Genomic DNA, 14,535 nt, shown 5'->3' with positions numbered 1-14,535 from the left:
TTGAATCTTCTCAAAGCACTTAGTCAACTAGTTTTTTTTTTTTTTTTTTATTTGCATTGGTGAAATAATAACTTTTGTATTCAAATTTCACTCGTTTGACATACTACCGGAACGTCCCTAGCATAAGTCTCTGATTAAGATTGCTACGTCTCGGAGATGATGTAAAAATTGAACACATTTTAATGATATTAGTTAAGGATAATTCGGAGTTGAAGACACATATGATACAATCAAATTTAACTGGTGTGGATAATAGTGAATCTAACATCCTTATTGAATAGTAGTGATCTTTTTGTCTCCCGGGCGGACTCACTCTCTCTCTCATACAGATACACACACACACACATTATATGTACGGACATGGTAAATACATGAAGGAGTTTTGCTAATCCTAACTGCTTGAAAATATTGACCGCGGGTTAATATAATATCAATATTAATAAAGAAAAAATGCATTTCTTTGTAGGGAATTTTCTTCTGTATTTCCCTCTTCTTGAATTTCCGTGATTTTCTTATTGTCCGCCATTTTAGGCGTAACGAGGATTAGGCCAAACGAGGATCCTTTTTTCGCCTAAAATGGCGGACTGAAATCTTATCATTTATCTGTCATAAAAGTGTCAGATAATTGGTTAGGCGAAACGAAGATTAGGCAAAACGTGGCGACACGACTTCAAAGCTTCTTCATGGATCTGTACAGGTCTGCAACCAGATGAGGACTAGGGGGGTATTGCCCCCCTAAACTTTTCGTGGCCCCTCCAGACCTCAATACAAAATGCACAATTTAGACATTTGTAAGATAATTTTTAATGACTTCGCCTCCCCCCCCCCCACCTCTGTGGCTGGTTTCGGGCCTGGATCTGTATCGTTTTCGTTAGATCTTTCAAGTTCTGACTGCGTCCATATCAGATTTGGCCAATAAAAAAATGAAGATAAATCTTCAACATCCTACGGTTATGCTCTGCACGTTTAAAGAGGAGGATGAGGCTAGATGAAAATACCCTTTCCGCTGGTTTATTAGCTAACGTCCAAACCTTTGGAGCACGGGGTCCCGGGTTCGATTTCCGGTAGAAATCTGAATTTATTATAGTGATTCGGATTCCACCTGTAACATATAATCCATAGTTTTTATGGATTTTATGTCACTGGTTATTAAATATTTATAGAAAAGGTGTCTCTAGGAATAATTTATATTATATTATTTTGTACCGAAAAAGCTTTTTCGTTTTTGCCTATTCTTTGTTTTTGTTGGTTATGCCCTCTGGTGGGACGTACTAGCACGACGGATGAGCTATCTCTATAGGTGGCCATAGTTGTGCTGGAACGTCCGAGGGAGGAAGTATAATGGTTGTTTCGCTACTATTATCATAATTTGTGATCGAGTTATTGTATCAAAAGTTATTATATATACATAATCTACGAGTGATATTCGAAGTATAATTCTGTTAAAGTTTAACATTCGGATATAATCATGAAGTTTAAAGTGGAGTGCTGTAACCTCATGTTGGCTATTTGTTCTATTCGATAGCACGGATTGGCTTAATAAGGCAGCGAGGTACGTAAGTTTCATGCTTTTCCTTCCTTCATTATATTATTCTTACATTTAAAGGGCCCTTTGCCATTTTGTTAGTTTTAGGCACTTTGCCTATAACTTTTCTACCTTTTTTCTAAATTGAATTAGATTCCTGCATTATTACCAATCGGCGTGACTAGTTAGAACAAGTTAGCTGGCACTGAGGCAAATAAGTTACGCTGCTAATTTGATAATAGTCTAAGATTGAATCTATTGAAATTCTCTTTCCACTATTACGAAGACCATAATGAAATACCATGCTATTGTTGAATTGTTAAATATATGTTGATTATTGGGTTCTTGAAAGTTTAAATATACTGTTTGAATTTCTAAAGGAGATCGGTTGTACGAGTATTATTTTATGAACTCAAATCCTCCTATTACTATTCAGAGATTTATTTTCATAGTGTTGCTTGTTAGTAGCGATAATAGATTACGTATCCTTTCTATATTTCAGTGTGGAATTACGAAACCACTAAAATTAATATCGGGGGAACCGATCGATGTGTTCTCCTCTCCCACCCATACATATACGCTAGTTTTCGAATTTGAGGTTATATATGGTTTAATTGAAATTAAAAAGATACCGAAATTAGCGTAATATAAGTATGGTTACACACCTTAAACTGTATATTCATATCTCAAACAGCCTCGCTGCTGAAAGAAACGCAAAACTCCAATCCAACCATCCAAATAAAAATACATGAAAATGAGCGACTGACTAATGAAAATACGGATAACTATTGAGACGAAAGTTGTGTCTGCCTCGTCTCGTGAAGATGTCGTGAAAGTGATGTCTCGTCTCGTATCTCGTTAAGAGTCTTCACTACCGTGAAATTAAAATACCACTAATTTTTAGAGTTTTTCTGTAATATCTTCAAAACAAATAAAAATATTCGAAATGCAGAAACAGTGAACTAGACAATACGATTTTGCATGTGATACCGTTATCACAACTCATCTACCTTCTTTCGATTTGCAACTGTAGATAGTTTTAACATTTTTTGCGGATTTTGTAAATAGCGGCAGATAGGTGAATTGTGATAAAGGTATCACATGCAAGATCGTAGTCTAGTTCACTACGTTTCTGCTTTTCGAATATTTTTATTTGTTTTGAGGATATTACAGAAAAACTCTAAAATTAGCGGTAGTTTAATTTCGCTGTAGTGAAAACCTTTAAGTAAATTCTGTCTCATCTTGTCTTGTAAGCAACTCGAAATAGACGCATCTGTAAAACGAAATAAAGAGAGAAAGAGAGATAAAACGGAAGAAAGAAACAGGCACGACGTTATTCACCACACATTTACAGGACTTAGAATTGAACCAGTACTTTGCACTAGTACTGAGAAGCGCTTTATCACTAACCCAACATGGCGAGGGAGACCCGGGTTCGATTCCTGACAAAAGCTCATGTGGTTCGGATCCCATGTTAAGCTGTAAATCCACGTTCCATATAGCCTCGCTATTGAAAGAGACGCTAAACTCAAAATCACATCACATCAACATCACTAACCCAACAGTTTCCTCCTACAAATCGCTCTTCCAGAAAAAAGTCTACGTTCGTATTTGCAATATTTGAGAGGGAATTAGGCCATTGAAAATTATGTGATAGGAAAAATTGAGATTCGATAATCATATTCAATCTACGTATGTAAGAATCTATGTTTCGAACTTTCAAGCTTTCACCTTGATTATGATGTTGATACTAATTAAATAACTACGAAAAGGAGAGCGAGTGAGTGGGAACATTATAGGCGGGGGCTGGTAGGCGGGCAAATGCACACACACAATCTGCTTTCCCGCCTTCATAGAGAGAGAGAACACTCTTACAAGGCAGCATGTGTATGCGGCGTGTTATGTGAATGAATTAGTAAACCAGTAATAGAGCTCGAAAAAAAATCATGTGATAAATTAGGGTGATGATAAACAGCGAAATTCACTTGACAACATTTTAGAACAATTAAATATAAACTTATTCCACCATGACTATTATACAGAGTTAGCAACGTTGGAGGCGTGCGCCTGTCCCCAAAAGTTGCGCGGTTCGGCACGTCCAGTACGAGATATCCCATGCTTTCCCCCTTCCTCTAACAAGCCGCTTTCTTATACCAAATACTCATAGGAATGTAGCGATAGGACGTTGCCAAGTCTCTTGAGAGAATTGTGACGATTAAGTGTTGTCAACTATTACATAAACTTACCGTTCTTTTATCTTCAAGCTCGAGTTGTTTACTTGTCTTTTCCTTTTTTTTTTTCAAAAAATTTTAAATTATAAATACAATAAGTATTTTGAAAGATTTCGCTATTCACATTTCCATAATAGTACGGACTGTCAGATTAATTTATTAAGTTGAAAAGCAACTGATCTTATAGCTCTCCCATTATTTAGATTTAGACCACAAATCGAGCTGATACTCGCAAATTTATACAGAAATACTGTATATTACAATAATTTTCTTAATAATAAATACTTATCTTCCACTCCAGTGACAACACAAGAAACTTTTTTTTTTCATGTGGACGTAACTAACGCAAATAAGTTTCTAAATATCTAATTTACGGTATACAGGATGGCCCAAAAGTAGGTATACAGTTCTGTACTGATCAACTCATTGCTTTTTATATCATTTCTTATTGTTATCCATCTGGTAGAGTTAGTTTCTTTATTATTTCTTCTTACTGTGTTTTTACTTATATCTTAAGCTCGGAACAGCCAAAGCAAATAAACCTATAAGCTAGAACGTCATAGCCTACTTGATCAATGCAGGGGTGTATACCTACTTTTGGGCCACTCTGTATTTCTGACTCTCTCACTATCCGAATAGCTTGGTAGGTTTTGACGGGCAAGTTCGATGTCAGGTTTCTGGGAAGATGAGTCCAAACTAAAATTTTGTAACTTTGTAGACCGATAAACTGAAATAAATATTTAATTTAATAGCGTATAAATATAAAAGATTTTCTTAGTATACTCGAAATAAGATAACTATTCTACATACACATATGTAATTACTTACAATAGAGTAAACTCTTGAATATTGGAACCTGTTGCACAGTCCAGTACTTTGAAGGCAAAATGGTGTGGTGGGGAAGGAACAGCGGCCATCATGTGTGAATACTGTGGACCCGCCAACTGTACCAGTTTTAAGTCCTGGCCGGAATGGTCCAGAGAGCACGTAAATAGCGAGTCTTGTTCGTAACCTCGCTGCTACACACGGATGTAAACAAAACAATCATTCAAACATTGTGGCTATGGCTCTTAATGAACGGGCAATAAAAGGTACCAAGGAACCACTTCCGCGTGTAACAATATTAACAACCTGTTAAAATTATGTACAAATGGAATATTTGTTACGAATCTCTTGAACTAATTTTTCTGATAAAATTATTATTACGCACTTTTAACGTAAAGAAATGAGTTTTCGAACTCCATTAGCCGCACGAGCTCCTCCGTGGCTAGGCGGTTAGCGTACGCGCCTTTGGCGCAGGAGACCCGGGTTAGATTCCCGGCGGGAGCTCATGTGGTTCGGATTCCACGTTAATCAGTAGGTCCACGTCTCATATAGCCTTGCTGCTGAAAAGGGACGTTAAACTCAAAATCCACTCCACTCCATTAGCCGCACCATCGCTAGATCGTTCCTAATCTTAGGTTAGGAGTACAACATCTTAGACACAGCCTGTAGTCTGAGTTTGAACCATAATTTTAGAACTGAAAAATAAAAAAGCGTGTAAAAGGTTTAAAACTTAACTGAAGATAACATCCGTCACATGCATTCAAAATTATGTACGCGCAAAGGGTTAAGTTGCACGAGGCGTTTCCGAAACTCATGAGGTGCGTGGTACTGGCCGTCTTACTGTGGTGTGTCTATCGTAGCGTTGAGTATTTCACATGTTCTTGTACAATATCCGGAACACTGATCTCACAGAAAGTTTCGGCCTACTCAAAGAACTTAAGACATACTCTTTGAGGAGATGATGCTCACTGTAATGGTAACAGTACTCTAGCTTTTATTCATACCCTTCAGTGTGTTAAGTTCTCTGAGCGTAATGCGTTGTGTTTTTTACATGCTTCGTTGTCTTATTATTTTATTAAAGTTTTTTTTTTTTTTTTTTGCAATTTATTGTTTTAATAATATTTTGCAGGACAAAATATTTATTTCCTTTTATCTCTTTAGGTATGACGCCCTTGTTTTAAATACTAACATAATAGTGGGTCTAAATGATATGATAAGACGTGCAACACAGCATCACAGTTGTTGAAAGAGACAATAGCCTTTTTAAAGAAAAAAAAAAGAAAGGAAAAGAAAATTAAAGAAATGTAGATTATTTGAACTCAGAATTCTGCTGAAAAAAAGCCAAACCACCAAAGTCCTTATTTATGCAATGTAATTCTCATGAATAAGGCTAAATTGACCTATTCTATCATCATTTAAAGCTACGAAATTTCTTCACTATAAAGGTTGACTATTGAATACGTGTATGCCTCTTGAGAATCTTCGAAACATAGCAACAGACGTGGGTGCGTTCAAACTGTTAAGCATTGTTCGTTTGGTACACATCATTATTACCAGCTTCAGGAAACTTGGTTAACTGAAGCGTGACTTCGTTTTTCAGTAACAGATAAGCAGAGAAATTTGCTTGCATGTAGCTTGAATGAAACTTATTACTTTTGTTGCATAAAGAAAGGTACAATCGTTCTTACTAAAACCCACACGCTGGCCAATTCTGTTCCGTAAGCATCCTTTCACTTTTCACATGTACCCGAAAAAAATTCCTGTCGTCCATGTATGCTTGTCATTCGCTGTATCTGGTATTTTGCTCATGAATAAATAAATAGATAAACATGAAAGTAATAACTAAAGAATGGGTTGAACACGATTGACGAGTAACATTAAATTTTCAAGTTTCTAATCTGAATTTTTCTCTTTACTTGGTTCAGCAGCAGAGAGAAAGGATAAATCGTACCCATGTGTTTTCTCCAGTTTTTCCCTTCTTTCCATTTATAATCTTCTCTCCTTTATCATCAATCCTTTTTTATTTATTTCCATTTAGTCTAGTGGCGACTCTTGAGGGAAGTCACATCGGCAAACAATAAATCATTTTGTTAGATGCTAAGGGAAGAAAGTTTCATACAGTTTCAAAACGAATTAGTACATCGTAGCGATAAAATTTTCAATTTTTACCGAGGTGAGTCCCACAAAAGCAAGCTGCCACTATCTATACGACATACACTACTTAATAAGTTAAATTAATTCATTTAATCTAACTTATTTCTCGAAATCCTTGAACTGCTCTGATTTTAACATAGCTATTGCAAAACATTCTGTTGAAAAATCACCAATTAAACTAGCCATAAAAAGGAAGAAATCATTCATCCAGTTTTGCCCATTGGAGCATTTTCTCCAATATTGGTTTGCAACAGCAGTTGGCAATAGTGTTTGAAGGGCTGCAAAAGCGAAGAAGATGAAAAGGAAAAACTAACGTGCAAAGAAACCAATAAAACGATCATCCTTTGGTTTTGTTGTTATGTGTTTGTTTGGAGGGCACACGGGGAAAAGCGTGCTTAGGTCACGTGACTGTCGCGAGCCATCGAAAAAGCTCTGGCAATCTGTGACACTGACTAATTCCTATTCTGTGGCATTCCTTCCGCACTAACCTCAACTGCCTCATACAAACAGAACACGCAGAAAAACCGATTCCGCATTTATTTTAGATTCCATCCAACAAAACCTACTTTTCGTTGGAAACACTGATATTTACAAGTAAATACAATTATATCTTGGCTAATAGCTTTATTTTATCGTTTTATCGAAGCTGTAGAGGCGTCAGTTATAATGCATAGCACCAATAACAGCATTTACAATTGCAAGGGGCTATGTACTGTACTGCTAATTTAATATATTCCATTTCATTGGATATCAATATAATAACCAGCATCCATCCACTTGGAAACTTTACAGATGTGTAAATGACTTACGTATCTACTGACGTATACCGTAGCCTATTCTTTCTCTAGGGCTGTTCCTAATTCCGGAATTCCGGAATTTTTCGGAACGGAAATTCCAATTCCGGAATCGGAACACAGTTTCAAGACGTTCCGGAATTCCGGAATTTCGGAACATTTCGGAATTTCGGAACATTCCGGAATTTCGAAACATTCCGGAACTTCTTATTGAAAAAATAATTTTTGCTGTTACCCCGAACTGAGAGGTGTGCGCAAAGCTTAGTTTTGAAACTGGATATTGATTCCGCTGTGCTGAAGGAAAGAGTTTTAGTCCACGGCAACTGGTTTGTTTCATTCTCTAGATCCGTTCACTGTGAACGATTGCGCATAAGATTTGGAACTTTGTCTGGTTATCCATAAAGTCTCAATCATAAGTGATTCAGTGTAAATTCCGTGATTTTGTTGCAGAAATCGGAACATAGAAATTCGAGCTAGTTCTTCCCTTTAGTTTGGTTTATCTTCCGAGAAACACCTTTTTTTATAAACCACTTTGTATATTCCTTTTTAAATGAATACCGACTGTACCTTTTCCATTTATACGAGGCAGCCCTAACAAGAAATTGAACTGCATATCTTTTGATGTATGGCCATTGTTAAGTATAAGTACCTGAAGGAGGGGCAGAGAATCATTTATTAGAAAATACGATTTTCAGTAATTAAAGGGATAGGATAGTCTGAATAAAAATGTACAATTATTATGCTGCTGTCCGTATTATGTAAAAATATGCATTATTGATGTTACATGAACTTTTTGGAAACTAGAATCAGTATTTCATATTTTCAGGTTCAAATCACGCAAAGCTAAAATTATTAATGCATTGCTTGTATTGTATTTAGTATACTGCATGCTGCAAACAGCAAAAAATTTCTTAGAACAAGGGATTACTCTTTAATGTTTTTTGTAACTTCTATAATCATGATGCTACTGCTGTTTTTTTTAAATGAAAGCTTTATCAAGCATTATTTGCATAACTTGTCAAAATGTACAACGAGAGTAAATCGAATAGAGGTGCAAACTTTACATAATATCTTATAATTATTCACATGTACGCGCTACTCTTTTCTTGTCCTGCGACACTTATTTGAATAACTAACTAAATAGAGGTGTCTATCAGTTAAATACTAAGCATTGGAACCTACGTATGAAGATTAGTTCTAACTCTACTAATCAAAATTTTATGCAAGGTGATAAATGAATTATGTGAGTGAAAAACATTTAAAATTGGTTTGTTGAGAAATTGTATTAATCACCAATATATTATCAATGTTGTGAAATTCTGATGTAAAAGTATGTTACTTTCTTTAAACAATTACATCGATACAAGCCAACAGAATATGTACATTTTCATACAAAGCTGCAATATGAAGGGTAGTTATGCATTCAGATGAAAGGGTATGCACCAATGACTAACTAACAACAAGAAAGGTAAATGTTCAATTAGTATACCCGAAATTGTGAGTAGCGATGGCAAAAGTTAAAAATGAAAGAAATCATTTCGTAAATGTTAATATTCACATTAAAAGTATTAGCCTAATGTTCATATTTCGCTCTTACGAAATAATTAATTTGTATCAAAAACTATTCGCAGTCTTGGGAAGTAACGTAACGCAAGTAACGCGTTACTTGTAACGCGTTACTTTTTAAGTAACGTTTCCTAGTAACGCGTTACATTTTTTCCAAAGTAACTGTAACGGTAACGCGTTACAAATTTTTAAGTAACGTACCTAGTTTGCGTTACTTTTTTCGCGTTACATTTCGGATGAGTAACTACAATATATGTATATTTTTTTCGGAAACAAATGTTTGTTTCCTATAAGTGAATTTCTCAGAATGGAACAATGGAGCATGAACGATGTCAGTGACCGACAATTCCTGCACTGTTCGCCAGTAGGGGATATACGTTAAGGTAGTTTAACCAATCAGAGAGCGAGTTGATTCATCTGGCATTGAGTTAATGCTATTTATTGCGTGATTAGAGGGGTGTCTGCTATTTATGAGTGTTTTTTATGTTATTTATTGAGTGAAAATATGTGTTTAATGACAATTTATGGCTGTGAAAGTTGAAATTCGTAGAAAATACAATTTGACTGAAGGTTATCTTGAAAAAATAAAACTTTATTGATGTGTTTGGTATGTTCTTTTATTATTTATTATTGCCAATATGTGAAACGATGTTGGAAAAATCCTTGACACCTGAATTCTTAGAAATTACAATTTGCTCAAGGTTTTTGAGAGTTGATGCAAGGCCAAGTTGAAAATAAAGTTTTATTATTGGCTATATATGAATTCTTTGATGAATTCTTTGAAGATTTAACCATTTTTGTTGGAGGATACACCTCTGATTCTGTGTTGGTATTTATGAGATACCGTCCTTCACCCGAAAGGAGCCGTGAAAAAATTAGGATTCACCGTTAGATACAACCATCAGATTTAATTAGACAGTGTGACCTTCACATAGATACCAGAGTCCCCCTCAAAAAGATTTTTGGAACACAATTGTGCAATTTAGTTACTGTTAAAAAAGAAACTGTTAGGGATTATTGTCTACTTTTTAGAGAGCTTTGTGAAGATTGCATTCTAGGAATGTGAATGTCCTTCAAGAAATTTTTTACTCCCTTACAGAAAAAAAGAAAATAAAACCCAAAGTTGACATTGAACTTGGAAAAGCTTTATGTATTGTTCCCCTTTTACGTAACAGTTAGGTTGTTACATGAATTTGTTTTCCTCGAGTTTTTGTAAAGATTGTATTGAAACGAAATATTCTTTCTTTTATTCCCTAAAACCGCTGGAAAAGAAAGAGGCGCCGGATCCCATATTGAATGCAAGGGTGGAAGGGACGGAGGGGTGAGCTGAGTTGCCCAAACTTGTTTTGGCGGGAAGACCTGTTTATAAAATTGGTAAGAAGAGAAACGAACATTTTATTATTGAACAAGTATTCCGTTCAGAGTTGATCTCTGTTTCTTTGAGTTGGTGATTTTTGGCTGATTGATATTATTTGTGTGATATTACTCGTTGTGATTGTTTTTGTATGAAACATTGCTGGTGATATATTTTTTGTTCCTGTGATTAGTTCATCATTAAGGTAAGAATATTTATTATTTTTATGCATTTGAAATGTGGACATAGGGAGGGAATCAGTTCTCTTAGCAGACATATCTTTGAATCAACGAGTATTTGTTTATATGTTTTAGAGGGAACAATACTTGATTGTACGGGGGGAGACACGAGTTTGATCCCGGCGGGAACTTATATGATATCCTTGATGTTTAATGGAATGAAATTGCTATGACTTGGAAATTGTTTGAAGTAAATGGTAGTGGATATAATGAATGCAAAAACAAAATGAAGTTGATCAGTTTAACGTCCCACAATTATGTCAGTTAGACTAATATATTAGATTATATTATAAATTGCAGTTAATGAAAGCGGGATGAATCCCGAGAAAAATTTAGACATAATGTTGTCCAACATAAGTTTGTACGGACAGAGATTGAACCCGGGACCAGAGTAAACGTTTTATTACTGATTTACCGTACCACTTTTAGCAGTAGTAAACACACTTATCGATTGTAGGTATCGGTGTTTGAACTCTTGTATTGAAAATATAAATGATAGAATCATATCTTAACAGATTTTTTCAATGTAAATACGGACTTCTATAAGAGTAAAGTACTATTATGAGACGAATATATGTTTGAATTTTTGGGTTATTACAATTTATTGCGATGTGAAAAGTATTTGGAAATGATAAAAGATTAAAAACGGGAATTAATTATGTTAATTTTATTCATTTTATGCTAAAATATACGTGAATTACAAGCATTTTTGTGTTTGTATAGATCAGGCTACTCTAACCAGATAGGAGGTATACTTTCTCTTTTGCGAGACTCAGGTAATCCTCTAAGTTTGTGAATGAAATAGGTATAAGGGTTTGTTTACGTCCATAGAAAAGAAGAAGAAAAATACTAGCAAAAATCGTGAATGAACCAGTCCTCCCTTTCCCCCCTAGAACTCCCTTTCCGGGCTATGAAACTATCAATGAATGAGACAAGTCTAACTGCTTTGGCTAAATTGTTTGTTATTGTTGACATTTTTTTTTCTTTTTCCTTCCTGGCCGGAATTCCCTTGAATGACAAGTGATGTTTTTATGACGGTCGGCCGTAAAAAGGAAGACTTTTCTGTTTTGACTGAATAAAATGGAACCAGTATTCATTCATTCATTGGAATCTTTTTATTTTTTAAAAAAAATAGGCTAGAAAGATTAAATATTCATGAAAGAGATAGGATAAAATGGTCTATGCGCATTTTAGGGGCGTAGAAAGACATTTTTACGGTGGGGTGACTGGTATATTTGTATCTTACATACATGTAAATGATATTTACTAGTTTTACGTCGCAAGAATACACATGTTGAGCTATTTTATCGTAGTTTTCTTTATGATGAGTGAAATGGTGGAATGAGAAAGGGGAGGAGAACGATATCAAGACAAGTTTGTAGCATATTTTGTATGAACTTTTGATATGAATCCGTTATTTGAGTGTATTTGATTACGTTTTTGGTTTATGACCATATATATTGTTTGTATATGTGTATATATGTATATATGTACGTGCCCACAACTGTTTATATGTATATATGTTTATATGTAGGCATCTATTTACAAGTATATCTGCCTGTTGCTTGTTGTGCGTTGATAGACTTCCGTTTCTTTGTTTCTCTTTCTCTCACTCTCTCTTTCTTTGCATGTTTGTATGTATGTGTGTGGCTGTTTGTCTGTGTGTGTGTGTGTGTGTGTGTGTGTGTGTGTGTGTGTGTGTGTGTGTGTATGTATGTATGTATGTGTCTCATGCTGCATTATCATGCTTGTACAAATGCATGCCTTTGTAGGTCTTGGTAGACTTCCCTTTGTGTTTCCTGATGTAGTATTGTGGCTTTGCTTATGTATGAGCTATGTGTGGTGCGGCATTGCCGTGCATGTACATAGGTTGCCTCTGTAGGCCTTGGTAGCCTTCCGTTTTGTGTTTCCTGATGTATTATTGAGACAATCTGTGTGTAGGTGATGTGAGTGGTGCAACATTGCCATGCATGTACATAGGTTTACCTCTGTAGGTCTTGGTAGGCTTCCCTTTGTGTTTCCTGCTGTAGTATTGTGGCTTTGCCTATGTATGAGGTATGTGTGGTGCGGCATTGCCGTGCATGTACATAGGTTGCCTCTGTTTGCCTTGCTAGGCTTTTGTTTTGTGTTTGATGTTGTATTATTGAGACATTCCGTGTGTAGGTGATGTGTGTGGTGGAGCTTTCCCGTGCATGTACATAGATTTGCCTCTGTAGGCCTTGGTAGGCTTCCGTTTTGTGTTTCCTGATGTATTATTGCTGTTTTCCCTATGTATGTGATGTGTGTGTGGTGGAGCATTGCCTCTGTAGGCCTTGGTAGGATTCCCTTTTGTGTTTGCTGCTGTATTACTGATGTTTTGCATATGTAGGTGATGTATGTGGTGGAGCATTGTCATGCATGTACATAGGTTTACCTCTGTAGGCCTTGGTAGGTTTTTGTTTTGTGTTTCATGCCGTATTATTGCTGCTTGCCTATGTATGTGATGTGTGTGGTGACATATTAACATGCATGTGTGTACATATGTGTGTCTGTATGTGTGTTTGTACATTGTAGCTTTCCGTATGTATGACTTTGTATGATGTGCTGCGTTGTATGCATCTGTATGTATGTGTGGATGTGTATTGTAGCTTTTCGTATGTATGACTTTGTACGATTGTGCTGTTGCACTGTTTTGTGTCATGCATTGGTACACATGATTTTATATATGATATTGTCTTGTATGTATTATACCTATACACAATTTCAATTTTAATATCATTTGAATATAAAAAACAATTTGTCACTTACCTAATGGCTTCTGCGTAAAAGATATTGCTTGCACAAGTAGGAAACTGTCTTAGATGTGAATACGTAATCATTAATATCCGGTTGCGGCAACGCGGTTGCCCGCTAGCGGAAAACACGGCGCGGCGCGGCGCGGGCTACGCGAATGGAAAACGCGTCCGAACGCCGACGCGAATGCGAAGACAAATATTATAATGTAACGCGCGCGGATAGGTACGTGTTACGCGAAGATCAATAATGCTTAGACAACATATGGTATCTATACACAGCTTCTGTACGCAAGAGATCCATAGTGGTTTTTTATAGGTATGATATGTAGTATTTGTTGTTTTTGTACAAAACACATTCAGTAAATAATAATACAGGGTAGATATGTGTACAGTCACTATTCAGGTGCACGTGTACATTTTCCCGCAATACACAAATTTGTTCATTTTTTGCGCGAAGGCTACCAGTGCGTGATATGGTTGCGCAGTAGGTGCATTACATGATAGCTAGTAGCCAATGATAAGATGACCGTGTACATTTCCCGCCATGCACAAAATTGTTTATTTTTCTGCGCGACGGCTACCAGTGCATGATATGGATGCGCAGTAGATACATTACATGTTAGCTAGTAGCCAATGTTAATATGCCCAAGTATATTTTCCCGCCACGCACAAATTATAGTATTCTTTATGCGCAAAAGCTAAATATGATTAAGTTAGATGTGCAAAAGATAGAGTTACGTATTATGCAGTACTAAGAAAAGAGTGCTAACAGAGTTGAGTGCAAACTACAAACTTTTACGGGAACTTATAATAAAATGTTGGAAGTATCTATCATGATAGCCGAAATGTTAAATTTCCTTTGTTAAGATTAGAACATTGTTTTTCCACAATTCCACACTCCCTATACACGATTTAAGTATACTATTTAAATATTCTTATTCTTGATGTCCAGGCGAACATGTTCACTTTTCCCTTTTCTTCATTTCATGTTTTTCCAATGTCCCGGCGTCCCTATGATGATTTTCACTATACTGTTTAAATATTCTTATTTCTAATGTCCAGACGGACATGTT

At 35.9% G+C, this 14,535-nt stretch overlaps 1 protein-coding gene across 1 annotated transcript in view; it reads right to left on the bottom strand.

Annotated features, from left to right (window-relative positions):
• Window positions 1–14,535, bottom strand: part of LOC145668296 (uncharacterized) — a 259,797-nt gene that overhangs the window by 157,516 nt on the left and 87,746 nt on the right. The gene's annotated exons all lie outside the window — the stretch shown is intronic.

This window comes from Thermobia domestica, chromosome 13, assembly GCF_964235325.1.
Source record: "Thermobia domestica chromosome 13, izTheDome1.hap1.1, whole genome shotgun sequence".
In the NCBI taxonomy this organism is placed as follows: Eukaryota; Metazoa; Arthropoda; class Insecta; order Zygentoma; family Lepismatidae; genus Thermobia; species Thermobia domestica.
The sequence above is the reverse complement of the archived record's forward strand: the minus strand, read 5'-3'. Positions and strand labels throughout refer to the sequence as shown.